The sequence below is a fragment of the Moschus berezovskii genome, chromosome 17, assembly GCF_049115385.1.
Source record: "Moschus berezovskii isolate FMDL1 chromosome 17, NW_MosBer_1.0, whole genome shotgun sequence".
Classification (NCBI taxonomy): domain Eukaryota; kingdom Metazoa; phylum Chordata; class Mammalia; order Artiodactyla; family Moschidae; genus Moschus; species Moschus berezovskii.
Genome location: NC_142476.1, coordinates 10,952,835 through 10,975,599, shown reverse-complemented (window position 1 = coordinate 10,975,599; position 22,765 = coordinate 10,952,835). Strand labels below are relative to the sequence as shown.

The following is a 22,765-nucleotide window of genomic DNA, read 5'->3' as shown; positions in this document are numbered from 1 at the left end:
GAGTTTGGTGATGGACAGGGAGGCCTGGTGTGCTGTGATTCATGGGGTCGCAGAGAGTCGGACACAACCGAGCGACTGAACTGAACTGAACTGAACCGACTGAAAGTAGCAATAATTTATAGCTCCCAATTGTTAAGAGTGAAACATTTCTCTTATGACAAATACATTTTGGATACAGAAGCTTATGTGCAAATAAGCTGTTTCGGATAATGAATAATTTTTCAGTCTTCTTTCCTTTCACTTTTTAAAAAAATTGTCTTTTGGAGTATTGTTCTTTTCAAACTTAATATGCAATTTATATTGCTAGGAAAGCTATAGAATTGAAACAGCTATCAAATCTTGAAAATGTTAGTGATAATATGATACAGATGTAGTTAACCCATATATAGTGTTTGCCATGGTCCAATCTAAATGGTAATTCATCTAATCTTTACAATATCAAAATGGAATATTAGTAGTGTTTTACATTTTTGTAGGTGAGGAAACAGATACAAAGAGATGAAGATTTTGTGTAAATTCACATGGTAACAAGAGGTGGAGTCAGGAATCAAATCTAGGCAATTAATCTCTAAGGTCCATGTGTCCAAAGTTCCATTTTGTAACACTGCATCTCTGATAACCTATTAAGGCTTGAAATTATTTTGGATATTTGCAGTATCAAAATTGTTTGGACAAATAACATATTTCTTAGTTATTTCTTCAAACTTCTCTGTTGGGAGTTAGATATAATTTCCTGTGCATTTTTTAATTGTAGGAAAAGCAGTTAAGGCAGCTCCTTGCTTCAGTTACATACTCCCCACCCTGTTTACTTCTTCCAAAATAAAATAAATTTAGCATGTGTGTATGTGTTTGCTCAGTCACGTCTGACTCTTTGCAAGGCCATGGACAGTAAATAGCCAGGCAGACTCCTCTGTCCATGGAATTCTCCAGGCAAGAATACTGGAGTGGGTTGCATTCCCTCCTCCAGGGGATCTTCCTGACTCAGGGATTGAACCTGGGTCTCTTGCATTGCAGGCAGATTCTTCACCGTCTGAGACTGACTGTTAAATTTTCCCATTTGCATCTTTCCTTGTTTGTTTAATAAAGCTTAGTCATTGAGTTGTGAGACTAGCAACCATTAGTTCTAATACAGGCTTTATTCTTAATTGATTTTTTGCTTCCTTGGTCCCTAGTATCTTGACTCAAAGCCAGAATGTCCAAGCTCCAAAGTCACTCTTTGCATTAGTATGCAGAATGAAATCTCACTTACCGTCTTTTCTATTTCTTACTATAAAAAGTAATGAGGGAAACTCTACACAATTTACTGTATCTAATACTGCTTCATTGGAATTTGATGTATTAGTAAAAGCAAGGCTCTAAATTCAGAGATGTATTAGAAGCAATCAGGAATTCAATTCTGCATTTGAAAGATATCACTATAAAAGGTAGCAATTTTTATAGCTTTTTATTCATCACTGCTTATTATTCACAACTTGAAGCCTTAATCAGAGGCTCATTTTTAGTAAATACTGTGAGCTTGTGCTGTTTAGATTACTTTGATATATTATTATAGTTTTTCAAAATTCTATGTTCATTTAATCATTTATTCTTTATTAGATTTTTACATTATCACAGGGACTGTGAAATCAAGACAGTTAAGAAATATGTTTTGATTAAAGTGAATCAAATTCTTGAGTGCAGCAATGAATGAATTCAATTGGCCATTTACCCAAATACGTTTCATTAAGCTAAATTCACCACATTATTGAAAAGAAAGGGAAAAAAAAAAAAAGAGTAGCAAACTTCTAATTTCCAAAGCATTCAAGCATGCATATCTTTTATTTGAATCAGCTGGGACATGGCAATATAACATAATTAAACATTTGAGAATCATTGTGGCATGTTAAACTACACGCAGTATTGATTAAGGAGCTATCTCATTGTTTTATAAAGTAGTGATTTAGTCTGGCAATAGGGACACATTATTTGAATTTGGCCTTCTGGATTCAAAATATATTAGACACAGACAAAGACGGAGATAATGGGGCTGGCGGAGAAGGCAATGGCAAGCCACTTCAGTACTATTGCCTAGAAAATCCCATGGATGGAGGAGCCTGGTAGGCTGCAGTCCGTGGGGTCGCTAAGGGTCGGACACGACTGAGCGACTTCACTTTCACTTTTCACTTTCACACATTGGAGAAGGAAATGGCAACCCACTCCAGTGTTCTTGCCTGGAGAATCCCAGGGACGGGGGAGCCTGGTGGGCTTCCGTCTATGGGGTCACACAGAGTCGGACACGACTGAAGTGACAGCAGCAGTAGCAGCAGGCTTAACTTGCATCCTACAAAGACGAAACAAGGGTATGAAATGCAAGGTATTCAGCTATTTGTAGACAAGCAATTCTTGAAATTATTTGGTTTACTTATTGTAAACTGCATAACAGATTGTAGGAAAGCTAGTCTCAGATTAGTCCATTTAAGTCAATAATGACTAATGACTCCAAATGATTGATATGTATCACTTCAATATAAATTATTATTATCTTCTATATAAAGAGCCTGGAGAAGGAAATGGCAATCCACTTCAGTATTCTTCTCTGGGAAATCCCATGGACAGAGGAGCCTGGAGGGCTACAGTCCATGGGGTCACAAAGAATCAGTCAGGACTTAGCCTCTAAAGCATCACCACCACATAAAGACCAGATGCTGATAAATATGAGATACATCTTAGGGCAGACTGAAAACTGTTCTTAATCAGTTTGCTATTTGATAAAAGTTTAAGCTAAAACAGGCAAGTTTAAGTGTTAGTTGCTCAGTTGTATCCGACTCTTTGCAACTCTATGGACTGTAGCCCACCAGGCTCCTACGTCCGTGGGATTTTCCAGGGAAGAATACTGGAGTGGGTTGCCATTTTCCTTCTCCAGAGATAGGCAACTGCTAAGTCACTTCAGTCGTGTGTGACTCTGTGCGACCCCATAGACGGAAGCCCACCAGGCTCCCCCGTCCCTGGGATTCTCCAGGCAAGAACACTGGAGTGGGTTGCCATTTCCTTCTCCAAGAGATAGGCAAAGGGAATAAGAAATATTGAAATGTATTTTATTGCAAATTTTGATCTAATACTACCTGTATTTATACTGAGAAGTACAATAAAGGACTTTGCCTGTATAGTGTATTGTCAATGAAATATCCTTTAAGTTTTTAAAAGTAGAAATATCACATAATTTTACAATGAACTTGCCTTTGTTCTAAAAATTAATTGCTGTCATCACATTCACAGATAGTTGTCCAAGTAGATTACTAAAAACAGTTCTCTGTCACTTGGGGCCCCATTTCTCAAAACATTATAATTACTGGAAAAAAGTCAATGTATGTGTTGATGTGTAAAATAAAAATAATCCTAATATTTGCAGTCAGATCGGAATTAAAGAGCAGTGGATATACCTGATTTGTTGAGAACATTTAGTTTTTAAATGAGCACACAAAAGTCTCAAGGAGGTTGCTTTTATCCAAAATACCCGCCTAATGACTGAATAGTGTAACGCGAGAAATTATTCTTTTCATTTTTGGAGCAGTTTCATTACTATATGAGTATGTGGTATTACTTCATAGATTCATGTGGTCCAAACCATAATGTGAGAGAAACTTCATTATATTTGCTGAGGTTTTCCAAATAAAATATGAAGAAACATTAGAGAAAAATATTATTGTTTTTTTTTTTTTTTTGCTGTTTTTTCAAGATGGGGAACACATGTACACCCAGGGCAGATTCATGTCGATGTACAGCAAAACCAATACAATATTGTAAAGTAATTAGCATCCAATTAAAATAAATAAATTTTTAAAATATTATATTTAAAATGAATAGGAAGAGAACATTCATTGTTTTCTAAAATGTAGATTAGCAAGGCAACAGATTCTAGCTAAACTGTACTTTCCGTTACAACATTTTATCAACTGGGACTTAAAATTCTAGTGTTATATCTCTGCTGTAAAAATTGTCAAAAGTAATCAGACTTTTGTTGTAAATAATCAAAACATTTTCTCTAAAAACCTCAGATATATGTTTTAATTTATCCTAAACCCTTAATAGATTTCAAAATATAAAATAGAAATTTCACTTGTAAAATTTAACTATTTAAACTTTTCAAGTTAAAACACAATTATATAGTATTTCAAATGATGTCAGAATTTGTGTGTATAAGCTGGAAACCCTATAGTTCAAATATACACAAACATTCATCTGGTATATTCTATATTCAAGGCACTGCATACTAAGCACACAGAAGAAAATATTGATCCATACAATGTTTTATGTATTAGAGAATGTCATCAGTTATTAGGATGCACCATTGCTTCTTATACAACTTAGAAAGAAAAATCATGCAATTAAACTGTGATACAATACTATAAAAAGAACCCTGCACAACTAATGAATTTCTCCTGTCTCTCATTGTTATGATTTTTTTCACTTCTTCCACTGACTTTCTAATTCATATTCTTTTGCACTGCTTAACATGTGATTGGCAATCTCTCTGAATGTAACTCAATAATAAAACGTAACTCAGTTTTATGTACTTGTGAGTGTACTTCTTTCTTAATAAACATAAAACTTTTGTTTTTTTTAAAACAATATATGGAATTCTAGCTATTTTTTTGAAGAATGTTTGCTTCAATTATATCATTATGCTTATCCATTCTAATTTTATGCAATAATTTTTCATGATAATGCTAAAAGAGTCTAGTCTCGTTCAACACTTAAATGTCAATTCAATTTAACATACTGCTTGACAACAGTGCATGTCATTTAACTGAAATGAGAGTGATGTGAGGACCTATGATCAAATTCACGAATGGTTCACATGATTTCCAAATATAAAATAAACCAGAGGCAAAATTTGTTTCCTTATCCATTTCCTCCCCAAATACCAATATTGTCCCAACATCTGAGATAATTATAGTTCCACAGATACATATCTAAAAAAATTACTAGTAACAGAAAGTGACCACTGAAACAAATCCCCACAAAACATCAGGCATTGAATTCATCATAAAATTACATGTTCAGGGGAAAAATAATCTCTGTTCTAAGCATAATAGGTACATTAAGAGAGATGTCACGCCCTATTTCAGATACTTCTATTTCACCTGCTCCAAGGTGCACTCTTTAGACAGTTAAGAGCATGCTGGTTATGACTGAGCAGCACAGAAACATCACAATGAGAACTGTGAAAGCCAGGTGACATACCCACACGCTGACATTTGAAAGCCTTAGAAAGCATCTGAGGCAGCTGAGATTTAAGGGTCAGTGTGGCACAGAGAAAAAGCAGTGAAGTGAGTCCAATATTTTTTGCTGTTTTTTTTTCCCTTGAGACACATGCTGACTCTTAATTGGTATGCAGCTTAGAGTTCAGGAAAAAGAAGATCAGAATGAGACCTGTCTCGTGTAGCTGGATGTACTCTGGAGAGCAGAGATCTGAAGGTGCCTCGGACTTCAGGGGTCAAGATGCTAGAGAAAAAGGAGCCTCTGAAAGGTGAGCCTGACATTGTCTTGCTTTCCTTTTTTTTTTTTTCTATTTTTGCTAGTCAAGAATCTACCAAACAAAGTGAAATGTGATAGCTAAGAAACTAAAAGACAAGCAAAGTTTCTGCTTTCAGATAGAATGGGGCAGATTGCCACAGATCTGTGTTACAGTGAAAATTAGAAAGATTTCCAGAATGGCAGTGGGAGGTGCTCAACAGACCCTCTCCCCAGTGAAATGAATGTTTCATGGGTGAAATATACACATATATAAAATTGGCGACTCTGCAATTTTCCCTAAGAGCAGACAGAAAAGAGAGCAACACATAATCACAAAAATTGACCAAATCTCAGCGACAACAGTAAGAGCCAAGACATGCTCCCCCCTGCCCCTCGCCCCCAGGTCAGCATGGCAGAGCTCTCCCCCAGGAGGACAGAGCTAAGAACTCTGGGCTTCCTTGCCCCCAGGCTCCCAGTCTAAGGCTGCATATGAGCTCCAGGAGGGCCAGGGCACCTGCCTCTTTCATCACACACAGCTCTACGTTGCAGAAACTGTTTCAGGAAGTCATAGTTTACCAGAGACAAAATTCAGATCCAAAATTACAAATAGACTGAATATGAAAGGAATGATCCATGCACACAGAAACGATAAGAAATGAAGTGGTTAAGAATCCACCTGACAATGCAGGGGGCACAGGTTCAATCCCCGGTTTGGGAAGTTCCCATATGCCACAAGGCAAACAAGCCCATCTGCCACAACCACTGGGTCAGTGCTCTAGAGCCCCTGAGCTGCAACCACTGAGCTCGCACACCACAACTACTGAAGCCCACATGTCTAGACCCTGTGCTCTGCAATAAGAGAAGCCACCACAATGAGAAGGCCACCCACCACAAGGAAAGGCAGTCCCCACTCGCGGCAGCTGGAGAAAGCCCAAGCCGGCAATGAAGACCCAGCATAGCCAAAATAAGCAAATAAATAAAAAATAAAATTATAAAAAAACATAAAAGTGCTTGACTGTAGATGTTCTACAACTGTATATTTATTATTATATACCAAGCAGAGTGTTATAACTATATACCTGTATTCACCTAATAACAATGACTCAAAATACATGAAGCAAAACTGACAGAACTGAAAGGAGAAATAAATAATTCAACAATAAAATTTAGAGATTTCTGTACCCCATCCTGCATAATGAACAGCACAATCAGGTGTAAGATCAACAAGGTACAGAAAACTTGGAAACGCTATCAAACCACTAGACTTACTCTGTGTCTGTAGAATACGTGCCACAACCATGGCAGAATTCACATTCTTCTCATGCACATACGAAACGGACACCAAGAAAGACCAAATGCAAGGCCGTTGCCGCTGCCGCCGCTAAGTCACTTCAGTCGTGTCCGACTCTGTGTGACCCCATAGACGGAAGCCCACTAGGCTCCCCGCTCCCTGGGATTCTCCAGGCAAGAACACTGGAGTGGGTTGCCATTTCCTTCTCCAATGTGTGAAAGTGAAGTCGCTCAGTCGCCTCCGACCCTTAGCGACCCCACGGACTGCAGCCTACCAGGCTCCTCCATCCATGGGATTTTCTAGGCAATAGTACTGGAGTGGCTTGCCATTGCCTTCTCCGGCAAGGCCGTTAAGGAGTCTTAAAGCATTTAGAAGGGAAATAAAACAAGTGGTTCTCTAAACACAACAGGGTGTACTTACTTTTCTCTTGGTTTTCTAAACCCCTTTGATTGGTTTAGGTTGTTAAGGTGGGGAGATTGTTGGCACATTATCTCTTCAAAGTTTTATTCTATTCCATCTTTTCTATCTTCTGGCATTCCAATTACATTTCTATATTGTCTCAAGATCTTGGACATTCTTTTAAATGTATTTTTCCACTTGTTTTTGTTTTGTGTTATTGGGATCATCTTTTGATCATTTTTCCTTTGTATCAATCATTTCTTCTATTTCGCTCAGTTAATTAGTCCACCAAAATATTCTTCATCACCTGTAACTTACTTTTCAATATCAATATTTTAATTTGATATTTTATTCTTCTGTCTCACTGATAAGGGCTTCCCAGGGGGTACCACTGTTAAAGAATCTACCAAAGAATGAAGGCAGACTGGTTCCAAATAAGAAAAGGAGCACATCGAGGCTGTATATTGTAACCCTGCTTATTTAACTTATATGCAGAGCACATCATGAGAAACTGTGGGCTGGAAGAAGCACGAACTGGGATCAAGATTGCCAGGAGAAATATCAATAACCTTACATATGCAGATGACACCACCTTTAAGGCAGAGAGTGAAGAGGAACTAAAAAGCCTCTTGATGAAAGTGAGAGAGGAGAGTGAAAAAGTTAGCTTAAAGCTCAACATTCAGAAAACGAAGATCATGGCATCTGGTCCCATCACTTCATGGGAAACAGATGGGGAAACAGTGGAAACAGTGTCAGACTTTATTTTTATGGGCTCCAAAATCACTGCAGATGGTGATTGCAGCCATGAAATTAAAAGACACTTACTCCTTGGAAGGAAAGTTATGACCAACCTAGACAGCATATGAAAAAGCAGAGACATTACTTTGCCAACAAAGGTCTGTCTAGTCAAGGCTATGGTTTTTCCAGTGGTCATGTATGGATGTGAGAGTTGGACGGTGAAGAAAGCTGAGTGCCAAAGAATTGATGCTTTTGAACTGTGGTGTTGGAGAAGACTCTTGAGAGTCCCGTGGACTGCAAGGAGATCCAACCAGTCCATCCTAAAGGAGATCAGTCCTGGGGGTTCATTGGAAGGACTGATGCTGAAGCTCCAATACTTTGGCCACCTCATGTGAAGAGTTGACTCTTTGGAAAAAGACCCTGATGCTGGGAGGGATTGGGGGCAGGAGGAGAAAGGCACGACAGAGGATGAGATGGCTGGATGGCATCATCGACTCAATGGACATGAGTTTGAGTGAACTCCGGGAGTTGGTGATGGACAGGGAGGCCTGACGTGCTGTGATTCATGGGGTCGCAAAGAGTCGGACACGACTGAACTGAACTGAACTGAACTCAAGAATGCAGGAGACATAAGAGATGCAGGTTCGATCTCCAGTTGGGATTCCCTAGAGTAGGAAATGACAATCCATTCCTGTATTTTTGCCTGGAGAATCCCATGGGCAGAGGAGCCTGGTGTGCTCCAATCCACTGGGTTGGACACGACTCAAGCAACTTGGCACGCACACTGCTAAATTTCTTTATCTATGCATCAGTTCAGTTCAGTTCAGTTCAGTCGCTCAGTCGTGTCCGACTCTCCGCGACCCCATGAATCACAGCACACCAGGCCTCCCTGTCCATCACCAACTCCCGGAGTACACTCAAACCCATGTCCACAGAGTCGGTGATGCCATCCAGCCATCTCATTCTCCGTCGTCCCCTTCTCCTCTCGCCCCCAACCTTTCCCAGCATCAGAGTCTTTTCCAGTGAGTCAACCCGTCGCATGAGGTGGCCAAAGTATTGCAGTTTCAGCTTTAGCATCAGTCCCTCCAATGGAACATCCAGGATTGATCTCCTTTAGAATGGACTGGTTGGATCTCCTTGCAGTATAAGGGACTCTCAAGAGTCTTCTCCAACACCACAGTTTAAAAGCATCGATTCTTCGGCGATCAGCCTTCTTCACAGTTCAACTCTCACATCCATACATATTTACTGTTTATGTTGTGCAGCATATTAAATATATTTATATTGTTTTGTTATAACCCTGCCTGATAATTCCAAACTCTGTTTCATCTTTGGCTCAAGTTCCACTGATTGTTTTTTCTCTTGATACTCTGTGGTATTTTACAATTTTTTTGTAGATTTTCTAAAATTTTGTTTGAACATAACGTTTTATAATAGGACAATGGAGACTGAAGTAAGCAACATTGATGTATTATATATAATAACACTTATGCCCAGAAAATGTCATACCTTGCCTTTTGTCAGGCTATTGGCATGTGTGATGAAATCAGTTTAATTGGAACTGAGCTGGGTTGGGAGGTGTAATTTGGGAGCCAATATTTCGTCCAGTGAAGTTAAGACTTGACTTGCCTATCTCCTGCCTGACCTTCAGACTCAGCAGCACCTGCACCTCACCTCAGGGGCATCCCTTCCAGGCATCTACCTGCCCGAGGGTACTGTGCCACTGCTCGGTACCCTACATGGGGTGAAGATACCTGTGTGGTTTCTCTCTGCTCACTTCCACCACTCGGCTTCAGCAAACACTCTCCTTAATCTTTCATAGTAGATTCTTTTACCGTGTCCCTGACGGTCTCTTATCAGCAAGTAGCTTGGAATGTTACAGGTTTCTCTCAGTTGCTTCTCCAGCATCAGATTTTAGCTGTATCCTTGAACTCAGTGTTCCTCCCCACCTCCTCCCAAATCAAAGGCAGTTGATGCCTCCTCCCCATCCAGGCTTGAAGCGCCTGGAAGCTCTCTCCCCTCCTGCTCCACCCTCAAACATCAGCACTCTTTGCTCAGACAGAGTCCCTTTCAGCCTCCTGCCGGGCTTCCGGGCACCCTCGAGAGCTCTCAGTAGAAGTCTGGGTAAAAATGTGGAAATCGCATGGAGATCCCTGTTGTCCCTGCCTCCCAGGAATTCCGTGCTCTCGTGCCAGACCACCCTCAGGCATGACACGTCTGATCCTCTTCACTGGTGCTCTCACATCTCTGACTGTTCCTTTGATTTCTTGCCGCTCAGCCAAGAATGACAGTGGCTGTGGGTCTTTCCTCCCCTAACAGACTTGTCACCTTTTGGATTTTACTTAATTAGATCTCTCGCCAGCTAAGCTCCGAGATGATTCTCTTTCTGTGGTTGGCATGCAACAGAGTTCTCTTGTGACTGTATCCTAACAAAAAGCAGAAGTTTTATTTTAAAATGTCAATAATCACAGCACCTCAGAAACTACAAAACTTGGAACTATTTTAATTATGAAAAGTTTCAGATGTCAAATTTAAAATGAAGCATATTTGATTGCAAATTTTTGAAATTAAAAGATTTCATTTCAGATTTCTTCTACAACATACATGAATGACAATGCTTGCAGAGCCCTGACATAAGGCACTTTGTATTAACCACTGTGCCCAATGGTAAAAGAAAATAGCTGATTATACAACCTAGTTCAGTTCAGTTCAGCGCTCAGTCATGTCCGACTCTTTGCGACCCCATGAATCACAGCACGCCAGGCTTCCCTGTGCATCACCAACTCCCGGAGTTCACTCAAACTCATGTGCATCGAGTTGGTGATGTCATCCATTCTCTGTCATCTCCTTCTCCTCCCGCTCCCAATCCCTCCCAGCATCAGGGTCTTTTCCAGTGAGTCAACTTTTCGCATGAGGTGGCCAAAGTATTGGAGTTTCAGCTTTAGCATCAGTCCTTCCAATGAAAACTCAGGACTGATCTCCTTTAGAATGGACTGGTTGGATCTCCTTGCAGTCCAAAGGACTCTCAAGAGTCTTCTCCAACACCACAGTTCAAAAGCATCAATTCTTCGGCGATCAGCTTTCTTCACAGTCAAAGTAGGCATAATATCAAGATAGCTATGTTGTTATTCTGTTGCTAAGTTGTGTCCAACTCTGCGACCCCATGGACTGCAGAATGCCAGGCTTCCCTGTCCTCCACTATCTCCCAGAGTTTGCTCAAATTCACATTCATTGAGTCAGTGATGCCATCCCAACCATCTCATCCGCTGCCACCCGCTTTTCCTTTTGCCTTCTATCTTTCCCAGCATCAGGGTCTTTTCCAATGAGTTGGCTCTTTGCATCAGGTAGCCAAAATATTGGAAATTCAGCATCGGTCCTTCCACTGAATATTCAGGTTGATTTATTTTACAATTGACTAGTTTGCTCTCCACCTATGACTCTTCAGTAACAGATTCTAGTATTCTTCATCCCCCAGATAAACAACACTGGCCATCTGAAAAACTAACGGAACATAGGAAGTGTAGCAGAAAAACAAAGCTGAAAAATATTAACTATGGTCAGTTGCATAAATGAGGACTATAGCAGGGGTTATTTTTCCCTCCACCCCACCTCATAAAAAGGTTGTGTGTAGTGGTTGCTAGCTGTTCTTTGAATTACAATAATAATTGTTGTTGTTGTTTAGTAACTCAGTCATGCCCAACTCCTTTGTGATCCCATGGACAGAGGAGCCTGGTGGGCTACTGTCCATGGGATTTCCCAAGCACGAGTCTGGAGTGGGTTGCCATTTTCTTCTCAAGGGATCTTTCTGATACGAGGACTGAGCCCTCTTCTCTGAGTCTCCTGCATTAGTAGGCAGATTCTCTACTGATGAGCCACAGGGGAAGCCCTCAGATAGATGAAGTAATTCAAGGGACATTTAGATGTCTCCTGGTAAAATGTTTAATGCATGTGTTTGTGTGGGGGGGGGGGCTGGTGGTGTGCACACTGAGTGCAGTACATTAGGTGGGAACAGTTGTTGCTTATTAGTGGGATTTTACATATACATAGAGAGCTCTATAGATCTTTAGTAGGAAATCAGTGTAGGACCTGGCTTACTAGTTTTTAGTATCCATTCTATCCTAGTGCACCTTCCCGAATTTAGAGACGGAAAAGCTCAAACCTATCATTTTCCTACTTTCTTGTGTGTGCCTCTGGAGATATGACACATTCCAGATTAAGAAGCCTTTGTTGGATATCCAGAAGGAATCTTTAAGAGTATCATGGATGGTGATTGTTTCTTCTGGCAAGCAAGCCAGCATCTTGGTGGCCAGTTTCTAGGTCAGCGGCACACAGCAGCTGAGGCTGGGATCCCTGGATCATAGCAATGACCATTTGTTCTTTTTATTGTAAAAAGAAAAAAGACTTTATTTGGGGGAAGCAGTTTTATGTAAACAACAATATTTGCCGGGAGGTTCAGGGATTTCTCTTATACCTCCTGCTCCTACACATGCACAGCTTCCCTTACTGTCAATATCACTCACCAGGATCGTTTATTTTTTTTACCAAGCTTGACCCTAAATCAACACATAATCACCCAAAGGCCATAGGTTGCCTTAGGACTTCCACTCTTAATGTTGTACATTTCATGGGTTTATGGGCATGCTGCAGTCCATGGGGTCGCAGAGTCAGACACAACTGGGCAACCGAACAACAACATAATGACATGTACCTATCATTATAATAGCATACATAGTATTTTCAAGATCATTGAAGTCCTCTGTGAGCTTCCTAGGTGGCGCGATTGTAAAGAATCTGCCTGCCAATGCAGAAGTTGCAGGTTCAATCCCTGGGTGGGGAAGATCCCCTGGAACAGGAAATGGCAACCCACAGCAGTATTCTTGCCGAGAGAATCCCATGGACAGAGGGGCCTGGCAGACTACAGTTCACGCGGTCGTAAAGAGTTGGACATGAAAAAAAAGAAAAAGAAAAAGAAAAAAAGAGTTGGATATGACTGAAGCAACTGACCACGTCCTCTTCTCTGCCTGTTCATCTCCTCTGACGCCTGACAACCATTGATCTCTTTATTGTTTCTGTAGTTTTGTGACTGTGTCTGAACTCATTAATTTCAGGAATGAATCTTGAATCTCACTCCTCAGGCCATATGTTGATTTTATAAGTCTTCTACTTCCCTCCATTAATTCCATTTCCACTTTTTACACCTGGAGTGTTTCTGTTCCTGCCACTTATTTATACTGATACCTGAGACAAAAGCTCAGAGAATAGAAATAATTAGAGAAAAAAAAATTAACACAACTACTGGACCCTCACATTTAACAAATTCCTTCCCATCTAAAATCTGACGTGGTATGAGAAGAAACAACACAAGAAACCTCTATCAGGAAATTGAATGGCCTTTCATTTCAGGATTGCACAGAACACTTAGCATGAATGTTGTTCAGTCGATAAGCTGTGTCAAACTCTTTGTGACCTCATGTATGGTAGCATGCCAGGCTCTCCTGTCCTTCACTATCTCCTGGAGTGTGCTCAAACTCATGTCCATTAAGTAGGTGATGCCATTCAACCATCTCCTCCTCCAATGCCCCCTTTTCCTTTTGCCCTCAGTCTTTGCCAGGATCATAGCCTTTCCCAATGAGTCAGCTCGTTCACATCAGGTGACCAAAGTACTGGAGCTTCAGCTTCAGCATCAGTCCTTCCAATGAATATCCAGGCTTGATTTCCTTTAGGACTGACTGATTTGATCTACTTGCAGTCTAAGCATGAATGGTTCTCCTGTGAATGAACTGTTTTGCAAATACTGGATTCAATCAAAATTCTTACTGAATACTACATTCAAACATGAGAAAGTACATAAATAAAATATATCTTTTAAAATGTAATTTCTATAATAAAGTATTTCCATATTTCCTGTGGCAAAATGCTATAATTATGAAATCTAGCTCCCTTATTCATATCACATGTGAATGCCTTCAAGAAGCATTTTACATAATGTGAAAATCATTCTTTTTCAATATGCCAATGTACCCTCTCAATTCTTGCAATTACAATGTTGGAAATCTAAGCCAAGAAAAATTCCTAATAAGAAAAGAATCACTGATAAGAACAGGTTTATGCATTTCAATATTTTATTTAGTTTTATTTAATTTCATAAAAGTAGAACTTATTCTTTAATACTCATAAATACATTTTTGGTTAAAGGAAGACACAGGATGACCACTCTATATCACAGAATCGTTATTTTGAAGTTGATATTCTGGGTTAATAGCAGATTGTTATTCTATAGGGAATGAATATAAAAAGAGTGAAAACTGTCAAAAAATCTCACATGTTAAAGTGAGGGAAAGCATGATTTTAAAATATAATGTATTTGTTTTTTTTCTCATGTGAAATTTGCTAAATTGTGTTTTAGGGAAAATAGTTTTTTGTTTTGAATAATCATTCTATTGATTTCTATATGTCATAAGAAAAGATATAAAATTAAATATTATAGTAAATATAAATATAAAAACTAAATATTATAGTAAATGTGGCTCAAGCTATCATGGAGCATATGGTGTAGTTGGAAGAATGGATATTATTCAGGCCTTCCCATAATTAATATGACTTTATAAAAATCCAAAGAGTTGATATGTGCTGTGAGATTATAAACTCAGTGAGTTTTACACATCCACAAATGCCAGAGAAGACTTCAAGGGGAAAAATAAAAGATTAAGAACATATTAAATTCATACTGGAAAAAGGTACAGGAACATTCTATATCTCTTTTTTGAAATATCGTTCCGTGTTGTTTCATGTGTTTAATTTTTAGGTGAAAATCTGCCCTCTATTAACTTCTTGATGGTAACAGCCGTGGAGACTCTATTCCTATATTGTTCACAAGGCATAGTATGGATCTTGCATTGCATTTGGTCCTCTATAATAGTATTTGTTTCAACAAGTTAATAAGACTTTGCCAGAAATATTTAAATAGCTTACAAATTCTGCGAAGGCAGTTGTAGTTCACTTGATTTTCTCATGTTCCTCTTTCAACCAAGATGGCTTTTCTACATGAAGCAACATGTACCTGAAGCTCTCAGTATTATTCACAATAAAGAAAGTAGTGAATAATGCTGCATGTCTCTGCATTATTGTTTATGAAATGAGAATTATCAAATACTTAACTAAGTAGGAGTCAGGATTTGGTAAGGTCTAAGTTAGAGGTCAAAATTTTGTTGTTTAGTTGCTCAGTTGTGTCCAGCTCTTTGCAACCCCATGGACTGTAGCTCGCCAAGCTCCTCAGGCCATGGGATTCTCCAAGCAAGAATACTGGATTGGGATGCCATTTCTTTCTCCAGAGGATCTTCTGACCCAGGGATCAAATCTACAACTCCTTTATTGGCTGGTGGGTTCTTTACCACTGAACCATCAGGAAAGCCCAATAATCAAATTAGTCTGTATGAAAATTCAAAGTCTGTCAAATTTTAATTTGGAGTATTTCCACACAGTATAGCTTATGAGATGTATTTTAAATATAAATATTGGGGAAAAAAACAAAAAACGTACTTTCATTTTAGGCATACATTGCTTAATAGTAATAACATAATTGTGATAAAGTGCAAAATTAATCTTATTAAGTTTTTCAGTCATAAGCTGATGCTTCTATTTTTGCCTATACTGATGTTTATAAATCACAATAAAATAGAAATGTTTTAAAAGTCTCAGTAGATGTATCAAGCATCAGATAATAGTTGAATCTGTAGGTAATAATAAACCAACAACTTGGAATACATTGCAGAACATTTTTAACTGGAAATACAAAACAGAAGCTAAGAGATATGATGCTCCAAGAAGTTTGAAAAGGAAAAAATCAAGAGAAAAGGAGAAAAGCAATATTAAAGGACATGATGTCAAAAAAACTGCCTCAATTTTAAGGAAGTGGTGAGGTAACAACGGGATGTGTGTGTGTGCGCTAAGTCGCTTCAGTTGTGTCCGACTCTTTGCAACCCTATGGACTGTAGCCTGCCAGGTTTCTCTGTCCATGGGGTTCTTCAGGCAAGAACGCTGGGGTGGGCTGCCATTTCCTACTGCAGGGGATCTTCCCAACCCAGGGATCTAACTTGCATCTCCTGTGGCTCCTGACTTGCAGGCAGATTCTTCACTGCTGAACTACTGGGGAAGCCTCAGCAATAGGATATCAGCATCTAAACCTGAACTGCAGTCCCTCCTGAGTCACCAATAGAAGGTTGTAGTGTTCTCTGTCTCTTAGTTGCGTGTTAGCTATAAACATTGGATTTTTTTTATCTCCTACTTAATCATTAAGAAATTTTTATTTTAAATTGAAGTATACCAGGTGGCACTAGTCGTAAAGAACACCCGTGCCAATGCAGGAGTTGCAAGAAACACAGGTTCGATCTCTAGTTTGGGAAGATCCCCTGCAGTAGGAAATGGTAACCACTCCATTATTCTTGCCTGAAAATTCCATGGGCTGAGGAGTCTGGCGGGCTACATACAGTCCACGAAGTGGCAGAAAGTCAGACATGACTGAATGACAGCACACACACACGCACGCACACGCACGCACACACACACACACACATGATGTACAATGCTTCCGGTATACAGAAAAATAATTCATATATATATATATATACATTTTTTCAGATTCTTTTCCATTATGCGTGCATGCTAAGTCACTTGAGCTGTTTCCCACTCTCTTCAACCTCATGGACTGCAGCCCACCAGACTCCCCAGTCCATGGAATTCTCCAGGCAAGAACACTGGGGTGGGTTACCATTTCATTCTCCATCTCCAACTATAGGTTATTACAAGGTATTGAATATAGTTCCCATTCTATACAATGGGTGCTTGTTGTTTATTTTATATAACAGTCTGCGTTTGTTAATTTCAAATGTATCCCTCCCCTGACCTTGATCTGAGTTTTTTTGTTTTGTTTTTGTGATTTGAAGATGTAAGAAATTCAGAACAAAAGAAAGCAGGGCTCCTTACAGAAATTGCTCACTGTAGGGACCATGGAAAATATTTAATACTAGATGAGCTTGGGGCAATCAGTAGTGTCGCAAAGTATTACACCTGCTTAAAAGGAGGAGGAGGGGCATGAAAAGGAAACCAACCTGAAAAAGTTTCTAATGAGCAAAGCTAGAAGAATGTGAGCAAAAAAACCTAGTACAAAATTATTTGCTTATAAACCAAAGCAGAAAAATAAATAAATAGCTGGTAGGGAGGATTTAGACCTCTTTAATCTTTGTTGCCTGGAAAAGTGATGTTCCCTGGTGGCACAGTTGGTAAAGAATCTGACTGCTATGCAGGAGACCTGGGTTCAAGCCCTGGGTCAGGAAGATCCCCCTGGAGAAGGAATGGCAACCCACTCAAGTATTCTTGCCTGGAAAATTCCAGGGGCAGAGAAGACTGGTGGGCTACTGTTCATGAGGTCATAAAGAGTCGGACACAGCTGAGGGACTAACACTTTCACTTTCTTTCAATATCTGTTGCCTGGAATATGTGATGTTACATGGCAATATGAACTTTGCAGATTAATTAAGTTTACAAAACTTAAAACAAGGAGATTATTCCCAGTTCTCCAGATGGGCCCAGTCTATTTAACTGAGCCTGTGACAGCAAAGAGACTTCTCTCCAGCTGGGTGCAGAGAGATGCAGTAGAAAAGAGGGAGGCAATAGAGACATTCAGATCACGAGAAGGCCGACCCATCACTGCTGGCTTAGTAAGGGACTATGAGTCAGAGAACGCTGGTGGTCTCTGGAAGCAGAGAATGATGCCTGGCTGACATCCAGCAAGTAAACTTCAGGCCTACAACCACAGGTAACTGAATCCCACCAAAAACCTAAGTGAACTTGGAAGGGACTCTAGAAAATAATTCAGTCCTGTATACACCTGTTTTCTATCTTGTGGGTTTCAGAGCAGAGGAACCAGATGAACTACACAATGCCCAGAGTATTGACACATGGAAACTATGAAATAATAAATGGACACTGTTGTAAGCTGCTGCTAAGTCACTTCAGTCGTGTCCGACTCTGTGTGACCCCATAGATGGAAGCCCACCAGGCTCCCCTGTCCCTGGGATTCTCCAGGCAAGAACACTGCTAAACTTGTGCAATATCTTTAAAGCATCAATAGAAAAGAAATACAATAACCATTAATCCATCTGATTAAATAGAGATATAAAGGACAAATCTTTCTTGGAAAACAGTTTAAAATAACAAACGCAGAAGAACTGTAGGAACTAGAAAATCTTTGTAAGAATACCACAATAATTGTTGTAGCTGAGGCTAATGATGAATGACAAAATTTGTGAATAAATAAATAATGAGAAACAGTGTAATAGCCTAAAAGTATCTCTTCCAATAAACATATTAATTTCTGTGGTGATTTTTAACACATCTACACATTAGTTAATTATTCTCTCACCAGGATGTAGAGCTTAATTCGCCTTCATTTTGAGTATGGATACATGAATATATTTCCATTTTTGTTCATTTAAAATAATATGTGATGCAATACAAGTAAATAAATAGAACAACAGTTCCATTGAGCCTGGACAGAGCATCACAAAAGGTCCTAGAAAACAGGAAAACATATATAAAACCCAACAGGATGCAATCTGTCATTTGGTAAAATTTAGGCCAGCAATTACTGCGAGAATTTAGAATAATTGAATCACTAACTCTTTCAAAAACATATCAAAGGCATCTGAAATCACACAGATTTGCAGCAACTTTTGTGAGCAACTGAAAACTTACTGCACAGCTTGAATCATGCTAAATTAATATCAAAGAAAACCGTGTCATGATAAATTAACTTGAGATGGGCAACAAGTGAAATTGAGCATAAAGTTACGGTTAAGGTAAGGGTAGATGAAACATAAATGTATTGAAAGAACAAGTGTATATGGTAGATATTTGATTAAGAAACAACCATGCATGTGTGCAAGGCTGTTATAAATACAGAATAACTAATATCAAAGAACTATAAGCAACAGAATTGAAAATATTCAAATAAATGAATCAGAGGTTCAGCAGCCCATTTATTTTTCATGGCACTGTTAAATTTACCTCCCCCATGAGAACTCAGTTTAGAACCTGCAGTGTGGTTATTCTCTCAAGTGATGTTTCAATAGACATTGAACACAGTAATGATAGGAAAAAAATAAACAGTATTGTTTGATGGAATGCTAAACAAACATGTTAACTTCAACATCATAATTAAAGGATGGAAATTAAATAATGTGAAAATGTTAGTTTCAACCACTGAAATGGATTAATCATTATGTTAATGAGAAATTAAAGCTAAATAGTCATTTTAAGCCACCCTTCCATAAAATCTTACAAACCCACTAAGTATATTGTAAAATGCCTTACTTCACTTTTTAAAAAGACCCTCCCATTACAATATACACACGTTTTATTCTCAATTACAAAAACATTTGCCACCCAATGTAAACCATTCCGAAAATCAAGATTGAAACTAAACGTATTAGAAGCCATGAGAAAATTTAATATTATTTCATGACCTAGAGTTATATAGTAAGCTAATGTTTTGGACAAACAACTGGTCCTTACTATAACTATCATAACAAATGCTAAAGAATAGCAGCCTTCCAAAAAGGAAAAATACCAAAAAAAGACACATTCCACATGTTACACGGTATAGTACCTAAAAGAAATCAGTGAATCTAGGTCATAGGCCCGGCATTTTTCTTCCCCCCTTAAAAACAAAAAAGCTATTCCTAACGGTCATACTGAGGACATAAAGGATTCACTCTCATTCCAAGAAAACAAAATACTTAAAATGATTGGTACCACTATGAAAAAATACCGTAAAGTAACAGCGACCTACATCTGCCTCTATCATCCTCCTTTCTGGTTTACAGAGATGTGAATTCTAACCTGTCCCTTTAAAAGGAAGCTGACAAAGAAAATCTTTTCAAAATTAATTACATGGGTTTATTTACACAGCGTTTTCCTATGATTTTACCTATCCAAATCAAAAAAATCAGAATCCCAAGTTTTCTATGAAGAATAGGAAAATGCATCATCATTAACAGTAAAACCCTACCAACTGAAGATTAGAAAGGAGTGGACTCCTAACGTCCTCAGCCTGGGATTCACACGATTATCTGTTACATTCAGTACTGCACACATTCTGACAAGTCTCTCATCTAAAATACGGTTATTATTAAAATACACCTTCCTAAAGTAAATGAGCTAAGTAAAAACAGGTATTACAGTCACCATTATTCCTTTTTAACATATTTTAACGTTAAAAAAGTTTAAAAAATTCTAATGTCCACGAAAGAAAAGCTATTTGCAAGAAACCCAGCACAATTTGCATGTAATATAGTTTCCCTAAAACATTGTTGTAAGCAGTTCAAATAAGGCTCACATAACCTAATCTAGAAAAATAACCAAGGGGGGAAAAAGATTCCTGGGGCATTCGCTTCCAAACCAGAAGCAAATATAAAATAATTTTTAAAATTTCACAAGAAGGTCCATTTCTTCCCTTTTAACTAATTGTTGTCTGCAAAAATTATTATGCCGTTTCCCCACTTCATGCTTTCTTAAACATCACGTCCATTCTAACTGAAACTCCTCATCCACTAACACCTAAAAACGATCAGAATTGTTAAGGCACAACTTACCAGAAACATAGTTTTAATCGTGTTATAAAGCTCATAAAATATTACTAAACTATACCGCTGGCTATCAGAATCGTGACATTTTTAATGTTACAAGTTTTCATTTTACATTAAACTACACGTGATGACATAATTCCAAATTTTTTCATGGTTTAATCCATGAAGGGTAATTTTATAAAAGCTTTCCAAATCCAGAAATTGGTAAAATTCTTGGTTTAATTCTTCTTCAACTGCCATATCCTCACCCTACAATCAGAGTGAATGAGATGTGCAATGGCCATGCTGAGAATGTCAAACAGCTGAATTTTCTAAGTGCCCAACACTGGACACCAGTGTGATGTTTTTAGGTATTTAATCCTCTTATTAGTCACTGCGATTCATAATAATTTAAGCTTTACACAATATTCCACTTATATCTGCAGTAATAGAGCTCAGTTAGTATTTGTGGCAAGAATCTTTGTGACTGCACTGCTCAGCACTTCTACTTACATCAGCAGTGCTAAATGCCCAATGGTGAGAGGGGAGCCAATCAGATGGCGGATTAGATGTCAACTCAGAGGCAGCTGTCTGGAGACTATTACAGCCAGTTTACCTCCACAATTCAAATTCCAAACCTTGCAAAGGAGATCAAGTCAGTCTTTAGGCTCAGCCTCCGAGCGAGAAACAGCAAGAGTGCAGGACTCTTCTAATAACGCTGCAGGGCTTGAGGGGGGACAGGAAATTAAAAATCCAAATAAATCTGAGCCAAAAAGATCCATTTTCACTGGTCTGCTCCCTCCCTGGGTTCGCTGACTAAAAACGCACACCTAACCCGCGATCCAAATAAGGTCGGTTTAACCCGAACGTGTTTCTTTGAAGGCAGCCTATCCGTTGAAGGTGACTCCTTTCAAGCAGCCTGCAAGCCAAACAGTGCATTTCCCAGGCTTATTCCTGGGAATGAATCGATCTATTTGGGGGTCGTTTTCCTCCCCATCGTTGTAAAACGTGGGCACTCTTTTTGGCGACTAACCGCTCAAAACTCGAAGCCCGCCTCGAATATCGCCGAATGCCTGGGCACAACTACGAAACACACGCTCGGCTGCCACAAAGCTGACCTTTTTTTTTTTTCCCCCTCCTGCCTTCACCTTGTGAGCTCTAAGGGGAAAACGCGGTGCGGCCTGAGGTAGCACAGAGTTCCTCATTCTTTCCTCAGGTGGAGCTCGTGGTGGGCGCTCCCCGAGACGCGGGGGCAGTGATTCCTCCTCAGACCCCACCGGCCGGAGCGCCGATTTCTGTGGCAAAATGAATAAATAAATACGATAAAGCTGCCCGAACGGCCCCCGGCGCCCACACGGCTTCCCGGCGGCGCGGCGCCCGGGGCGGGGTGTCGCGGCGGCGCCCGGCCCGGGCCTCGGCGAGGGACCCCGTTCCGCCCCCGGGGCCCCGGGCCGCTCACTCCGACCCCGCGCGCCGCCGGGCCTCGCAGCGAGGCGGCCGCGAGGTAAAACGGCTTTGCGCGCCTCGTCACCCACCGCCGCCTCACACACACACACACCACCACCCCCGCAGCAGGGCCGGAGACGCAGGAGAAGTAACGCGGAAAGAGAAGCAACTACAGGGCTCGCGGCGAAAGCAGGCGTGGCGGCGCGGGGTTTACCTGGGATCTGCCCATGGTCGGGCCGGGGGTGCCGGGGCTCGTCGAGGGTGGCTTCTTTGTTGCGCGGCCGCCCAGGCCGGACTGGCAGCGGCGTACTGGGCGCTCACGTCCTTGCCCAAGCCCAGGCCCGCGGCCGCCCGCTGTCGCGGTCGCGCGTCCGGCTCCGCCCCCGCGCTTCCGGCTCCGCCCCTGCGCTTCCGGCTCCGCCCCCTCCTCCACCGCCTCAGCCGCCTCCCGCGCTGGGCCGGCTGTAGCCCGGATAATGGTTGTACTGGCTGTTGGGGTACCCTTCGTGGGAGTTCTGCAGGGGGGTCTATGCTGTTGGGGGCTCCGGCGGCAGCTGAGGCGGAGTGCATCAGCCCCATCCCGGGGCTTTGTTGTCCGCCATGTTGATCAAAGCAAGGCCCAGCGCAGCCGCCGGGGCCGCCGCTAGCTGGGGCAGCGCTGCCATAGTATTTATTAAACTCCGAGACGGCCGCCGCCTCCGCCGCGCCCGGGCACGGCAACCGGCGGCGGCGGCGGCGGCGGCTGCTGCTGCGCGCCCAGGGCGCCCAGGCC

The 22,765-nt window shown here is 40.5% G+C and overlaps 1 protein-coding gene across 1 annotated transcript in view; it reads right to left on the bottom strand.

Moving 5' to 3' along the window:
* Positions 1-22,409, bottom strand: part of LOC129540262 (uncharacterized) — a 54,896-nt gene extending 32,487 nt beyond the window's left edge. Inside the window, exons 1-2 of the mRNA XM_088845080.1 lie at positions 22,208-22,409; positions 21,696-21,842 (exon numbers count right to left, since the gene is read on the bottom strand). The gene's annotated coding sequence lies outside the window, so the exon portion shown is untranslated. The remainder of the gene's footprint in view (positions 1-21,695; positions 21,843-22,207) is intronic.
* Between the last annotated feature and the right edge of the window lie 356 nt (positions 22,410-22,765).